This window comes from Nematolebias whitei, chromosome 1 (genome assembly GCF_014905685.2).
Source record: "Nematolebias whitei isolate Nwh7 chromosome 1, NemWhi1, whole genome shotgun sequence".
Taxonomy (NCBI): Eukaryota; Metazoa; Chordata; class Actinopteri; order Cyprinodontiformes; family Rivulidae; genus Nematolebias; species Nematolebias whitei.
This window is the reverse complement of record NC_056498.1, coordinates 30,167,030-30,174,885: the sequence shown is the minus strand read 5'-3', so window position 1 is coordinate 30,174,885 and position 7,856 is coordinate 30,167,030.

Sequence of the window (7,856 nt, the reverse complement as noted above, 5' to 3'; positions counted from 1 at the left end):
CTCACTCAGGTAGCGTGGGACAAGGTTAAAGAACAGAATAAACTACTTCAGGCGCTTAATGAGGATTTGCTGGCGTGCACATCATATGTAAAACGTCTACAGCTGCAGAAGAAGATAGATAAACGTCAGCATATACAAGAAATGTACACACAATTAGCTGTATTGTGTCAAAGTGTTCAAAACTTGGGTGAGTCGAGGGGCGAGGACAACGGACAGTCTAACATGACATTGCAGGCGACACCTGCTGGACCAGACATGACATTGCAGATGACATCACCTGCTGGAACAGATGTGAAGCGACCGACTGCGCCACCTGCTGAGGCTGGCGTGGCTTTGACGACGGCGCCCTCGGCTGGTACTTATCCGGTGTTGCAGGTTCATAAAGGCAGACTGAAGTTTGAGGAGACTGATTCTGAGGAATGTGGTTCTCTAGAGAGTGATTTAGGAGGTATAAGTAGTAGGATGACTGCACAAAGACGTCAGAGGTTTCTCAATGAGCTCTCTCTTCGTGAGGGACAGGGAGGCAGAAAGGCTAAATGGAAAAGTGGTGCATGTGGTGATGACAGTGACACTTTAACAGACGTTCCAGGGCCTAGCGGTACATCAAGATATAACATCCCGCGGAGGGTGGACAGCTCGACACGGACTAGCCCGGATGATAAACGCACTACTCTGTTTATTGAGGGTACTTTGACAGGACTTGTGGAGGACGATGAGGGGGTACGTTCACCCCGTAGGCCGACTACATCGAGTAGATTGAGACAACCACCCGACAGGTGGAGGTATGACGGTCCGGGTCAGCCGGGGTTGACGGCAGCTCTGATACAGCAGGGAGAAGACGCAGTGTCAGAGATAGAAAGTGAGTACATTGTCAAGAGTTCATGTCCATTACTGAGCACTCAGGGCCCGACTGGAGTGGTGGCATGCTGTAAGCCGTTTCATATGCGTGATTTAGAGGCTATAATAGAAAAGCTCCCTCCACTGATGCAAGGAGGTGGACGCTGGTTGGAGAAATTTAACACTCTTACTTTAGGGGTGACACTGGCAGTGGGGGATTTGAATGCCATTTTCGCCCGCTGTGCGAACCAGGCCACCGTTCAGACATACCTACACTCGTTTGTAGCAACCACGCGAGGCCGTTATAGGATATTTGAACTACTAGATGAGACTTCATTGTGTGATGTTTTTGCCCAGATTGCGCATATCATTAGAACGTTATTCCCGTTGCCAGTTGGGGTTGCTGTACCTGAATTCAAGTGGGATATGTCAATGAACCCGTGGGAGTTTATCGAACAATGTAAGGAGACTTGGGAGAGGGTTACAGGTGTACATGCACAATCAGTCCAGCAACGCCCTTATTTTAGAAAAGCTGTTCTTGACTCCCTACCGAAAGCGGTGGTGGAGGAATTGGAGAAGAATATTGATCTGCTAACGGCGCCTCCTGACCGTTGGGAGAAACATGTTACACATCGTTTAAAGTTTGAGAAAAAACAGGTAGAAAAGGAGGAGGCTGAAATTGAAACAATGCGAACACAATTGCTTCGACTCCAGCTCACTGATGCTAGACATAAACAAGCTGAGGATAAGAAAATCAAAGAGAAACAAGATAAAAAACAAATGTCTGTACAGCCCGTCACTGAGGGTGAGGGGGGAGAAGTGTTCTCTGGGACAGTGGCTCTGCAACAGTGGTCGGAAACGGCTGGCCGGAGGGCCAGGGGAGGACATCCGGTGAGGTTTGTCGGACGGGGAAGAGGGGGAGTTAGACCACAATCTATGTCCTGGGGCTGGGGGCCTCCGCGTTGGGGACAGCAGGGGGATGCCTGTTTCTTCTGTGGCCAGCAGGGACATTGGGCGAGGGATTGTTATCTTGCCACAACAAACAACATGTCACGGGAGGGACAGCACAGGCCTTTCCAACAACGCATGGGCCCACCACAACCCTTCGTGCATCCGACACCAAGTGCACCACCGATCCAGCAGCAGCAACAACCACAAGCCGGACAGCTTCCTCTCGGCAATGGGGGGATGGGGTTCCAGCAACAATGACAAACCCCACAGAAAATGCTAAGTGTTGGAGGAGGGGCAGACCCAACACTTGAGGTGACAATTAGAACGGAAAGGTTGCCGTTTCTAGTTGATACAGGTGCGACATTTTCAACAATCACACGCATCCCACAGGACTGTGAAATGTTGGCAAAATCGGTGGAGGTGGTTGGATTTTCTGGGGCTAAACAAAAACTGCCGGTGACGCATCCACTTCTCACAAGAGTGGGCACACAGACCCTGTTACATCCATTTGTGGTGGCTGCAAATGCACCAGCTAACCTATTAGGAAGAGATCTTCTCATCAGACTGGGAGCATCGATTTTGTGCTCTTCAGATGGACTTGTGGTGAGCCTACCAGATGGCACCTCCCTGGAGTGTGGACAGGTCACAACTACACACTCACAGTGTGTGATACAACCAGTTCATGATGAATACGTGGACATCTACTGGGGACTGCTTGAACCTGAGGTCATGGGTGGAGGGGGTGTCTTTTCTGCTTATCTGATGTGGAGACCCTGGCTTTTGACGTTACATCCGTACTCTACTCCTCCTGACCCCCCACATGTCACTCTCTTTTATGACAGCAGAGGAGATGAGGTGTTCCAAGACCACTTTGCAGAGCAACTGTCAGGGAACATCTGGCCCATTGAGAGTGGGAATATTATTGTTGGCAAGGAGGGAGTAGCAGCTAGTGTTAACTTAACACCTGAACAAAAGGAGTGGTATATGATGGGGGCTGAAGCAGCGCCTCATATTTCACTAGCATTGAATCCGGCATTTCAAGCGAGAGACTTAGGACCTATGGTAAAGAGGGGCTTAGAGAACTCAGATTGGGTAGAAACATCTTTAACATCCGTCTGGTATTCCCCCAGCTGTGAGTGTTATTCAATCATCTCTGTAGCACATGATGTAGCTTTAATGCAGCATGATGTGCTCCCCAGAGAACACGGTCGTGAACTGATGGACCACCCGCATGCAGGTCCTTTAATTAATAGCATGCCTGGGTCATTATGGTCAGAGGGACCCACGGATGTGGGACTGATAAACTGCCCTCCCATAACGTTCCAGGTGCATCACACATAACCATTTTGGATTTCACAATATCCTCACAAACCAGCTGCAGAAGCGGGCATCGCTGAAACAATTCAGGGTTTAAAAGAAAGCGGCGTCCTTGAACCCTCCTACGCAGAGTGGAACACACCAATTTTACCTGTACAAAAAGCAGGTACAGACAAATACCGGATGGCTCACGATCTGAGGACCATTAATAAATTATTGATCACTCAGACCGTACCGGTACCAAATCCATATGTGGCATTGAATAATCTATCACCAAATCATGAATGGTTTAGTTGTTTAGACTTGGCAAATGCGTTTTTCTGTCTTCCTCTAGCTGAAGACTGCAGGGACATTTTTTCATTCACCTTTCGTGGTGAACAGTTGCGATACACAAGACTACCTCAAGGCTTTGCGCTGTCACCTGGCATCTTTAATCAAGTATTAAAAAAAGTTTTGTGCGAGGTAATGCTCCCAGAAGGAACGGTACTGGTTCAGTATGTTGACGATCTGCTTATTGCGAGTCCCACTGCACAAGACTCATTAGAAGCGACCAGGAAGGTTTTAGAACATCTACATGCAGCAGGTTTTAAGGTCAGCAAAAACAAACTACAGGTGACCAGACGTCAGGTGTCCTTTTTGGGGAGGATGATCTCACAGAAAGGAGCAGGACTCTCTGCTGCACACCGTGACACAATTTTACATCATCCAAAACCGCAGACAGTTAAAGAAATGCTCTCATTTTTAGGATTAACCGGGTACAGCAGAAATTACATTCCAAATTATGCAGGCCAAACCTAAATATTGCGCGATTTGGTCAAAGAACAGGGCATGAGACGACCCACTGCCAGGCTGGTGTGGAATGAAGAAGCTGAGAGGGTCTTCATTGAGGTAAAACAACAGATGAGCAGGGCTACAGATTTAGCTTTGCCGGATTACGGCCGGTCCTTCCATCTGGATGTTGCTGAAACAGAAGGGGTGATTAACGGTGTTCTGTTTCAGAAACATGAGGGGGGAAGGAAAGTTTTGATGTATGTCAGCTGTCTGTTAGACAATACAGAAAAGAGGCATCCGCCCTGCACACAACATGCCGCGGGAGTGGCTAAGTTAGTACAAAAAACAGCCCACCTGGTGATGGGACACACTCTGCATGTGCTGACATCACACAGTGTGGTTGCCTTTGTAAATTCACAAAACTTCACTATGTCACCGTTAAGACAACAGAGGATAAACAAGATCCTGGAAGCACCGAACTTGTTGTTCACACATGAGGGAATAAACATGGCAGACAGGATTGGAGGAGGTGAACCACACATTTGTGAGAGAAGAGTGGAAATTGATGACAGAGTCAGGCCAGACTTAAAGGCCGCACCTCTTGGAGAGGGACGGGTGCTGTTTTGTGATGGAAGTTGTTTTCGAACGCAGAATGGACAACTCAGCGCAGGCTTTGCGGTCGTGCTGGAAACAGATCAGGGTTATCAAACAGTAGTGTGTGAGAAATTGCAGGGCTCTCAGTCAGCGCAGAGAGCTGAGGTGAGGGCTCTGATTTCAGCACTAAGATGGGCGGAAAGCGAGAGAGTGACTATCTTCACAGACTCAGCGTATGCGTGTGGAGCAGCTCATGTGGAGCTGGCCCAGTGGAAGAGGGGAGGTTTTCGTACAGCTAACGGGAAACCTATCAAACATGAGGCAGATATGAGGGAATTAGAAACAGCTCTGATGTTACCAACATAAATTGCCATTGTGAAATGTCGAGGTCATGATACAGATTCCTCAAGCATAGCAAAAGGAAACTGTCAAGCTGATTTGGAGGCGAAAAGGGCCTCAGGATTTATCAACTGGAGTCAGATGGTGATGATAACCCCAGAAGAAGAAGGGGAAAGAATCAGATGGGATGAAGAATCCATCGCCTGTTGCCAACAAGGTGCAGCTCCAGAAGAAAAGGCGATGTGGAGTGAAAGAGGAGCTGAAAAAAGACCAGATGGATTGTGGATAAACCCTGAAGATGGAAGATGGGTACTTCCACTGAGCCTGAAGCGGAGAGTTTTCGAAGAGGCACACAGTTTGAGTCATGTGGGGGTTCACCAGATGAAGAGGAATGTCGTCAACTGGTGGCACCCGTACATGAACGACTTGATCAGAGCGTTTGTGAAAGAATGCACGTTATGCAATTTGTATAACTCCAAGCCAACTCTTAAACCGCGTCAACAAGGAAAGTTTCCCACGGACATGACACCGGGTCGTGAGGTAATAATTGATTACACTGACATGATTCAACCAGTACGAGGTTTTAGATACCTATTGGTTTGCGTTGACGCGTTCACCGGATGGCCAGAAGCCTGGCCTGCTAAAAAGGAGGATAGTCAAACTGTAATCAAGTGTTTAATAAATCATTACATCCCCAGACATGGGTTCCCTGCGATAGTTAGATCTGATAATGGGACTCATTTCAAAAATGCAGATCTGCAAAAGGTTGAAAAAGCTTTGGGTTTGAAGCATGCGTTTGGTACCGTTTATCACCCACAATCACAGGGTAAAGTGGAAAGATTAAATGGAAACCGGAAACAGAAATTATCAAAAATCTGTGCACAGACAAATTCCAATTGGCTGGATGCATTGCGCATCGCCCTTATGGCGGTAAGAGCTTCTGTTAACAGGGGTACAGGTTTCACCCCTTATGAACTGACCACAGGAAGGTCGTTTCCAGGGCCCCAACAGAATGTAGGGTGGCCCTCAGAACAGGTATCAAAAATGACACACAAAATGTACTTTGATACACTAAAAAGTATGTTGTCCAGTTTTCATCTACAGATTCCTGAGACCAGTACTCCGGACGGAGTAAACCCCACGTGCCCACTCTCAGATTGGGTACTGCTGAAAGTCACTAAACGGAAGTGGGCGGAGCCAAGGTGGACGGGCCCATATGAGGTGACAGAACGCACATCATACGCAGTACGCTTGAGAGGGAAAGGTTCCACGTGGTTTCATCTCAGCCAGTGTGCACCGGCAGCCGAGCCACAGCGATCATTACAGCAGATCCGGACGGATCTGCAACATCAGGGAGAGGTGTGATCATACACCTCACGTCAGGAGCAAGCGTCTAACCTGCAAGAGAGGGAAATCAGCTGATAAGTGAGCACTTGCTGTCAGCAAATTGGAAGACCCGACGGGTTCAGATATATATTGGAAGACCCGACGGGTTCAGATATATATTGGAAGACCCGACGGGTTCAGATATATTGGAAGACGCGACGAGTTCAGATATAAGTGTGGAAGACGCGGCGTGAGCAGAAGTAGAAAGTGTGGAAGACGCATCGTTTTAAAACCCATTGGGGTTAGTGAAATAAAAAGACAGCAGAACGCTGGGAATGAAGTCCCCCTGCTGACCAATTGAGCAGCAGAGTTCTTTAATCTGTTGATGTTTGTGTGAAATACAAGGCAGCAGAAACGTGGGAATGAAGTCCCCCTGTTTGGCCAATTAAAACAGCAAGAGGAGTTGAGCAGCTGTGTTCCTGAAGACCTCAGGAGCTGGGGTCGAAGTGAGGAGAGCTCTTGGGCGTACAATCGGAGGAGCAGCTTCAACAATCCAATTTCTAAAAAGAAAGAGAAAACTGTGATTTCGAGGTGTATGTGGTCATTTTCCGCAGGTTGATTTAAAGTGTTCATACACCCATTTTCAGTTATCAAACAGGTTATAATCTTACAGTTACAGTTCCTCTCAGGAGGTCACACTTTTAACTTTTACTGTGTGTGCATTTGAATCAATTTTGTTTCACAGGTTTACAGCGATTGATTCCTGGGTATAAAACAACTATAATTTTGGTATTCAATTAAAGTGTAGACTATAGGTGATAACAAAAAAGGTTGAATCATGTCATCTGGACTTCGTTTTTTTGTTAAAAAGAAACGTTTCGCCCCTCATCCAAGAGGCTTCGTCAGTCTGAGGCCTAGCCATCTGGTATTACCCAGAAGCCACCCTGACTCTTGTGTTTCAAGCCTGCCTCAGATACCCCTGAAGTCTGGCCTTTTCACTAATGGTTTCAAAAACACAAAGTTTGTTTTCTCAGTCATCCAGGTATATAACAACAAAAAAGGTTGAATCATGTCATCTGGACTTCGTTTTTTTGTTAAAAAAGAAACGTTTCGCCCCTCATCCAAGAGGCTTCGTCAGTCTGAGGCCTAGCCATCTGGTATGAACCTAGGTGGGGTGTGTGAGGTGATCGGTAAGGAGGCATGTTGCACTTACATCCCTGATGAGACTAGTACAAACCCTCAAAGCAGAGTAACAGAGGCCCTAGCACAACTGAGGGGTCTGCAGAAGGCTAAAGGAGAGGACCCTCCAGCAGGGTCAGAGGGATTTTGGTCATGGTATATGAGTGGGTCTTGGAGTCAGTTGCTGGCCAAACTGTTGGTGCCTCCTTTGGCGGTTGTTGTTCTTTTCTGTGTTTTGTTGGGGTGCGTTGCACCGTGTGTGAAAGCTGCTGTAGGGAGGATGGTCAACTTGGATGGAGCGGGGGGCACAGGTACGGTGTGCCCTGTGATCCAGGTCAGTGGGGATGCAGCGCAGGAAGGAAGAGGTCACCTGGAATTGGCTGAGACCAAGTACCTGTAGACACTGAAAGGTGGTTGGTCTATCATTTTTGATAGACCAAGAGAGGGATTGTGGAATTTCAGGTTTATCTTTCAGTATTATTTTAATCAAGTTTAAAATGATTTCAGGTTTTATCCTTCAGTATTATTTTAATCAAGTTTGA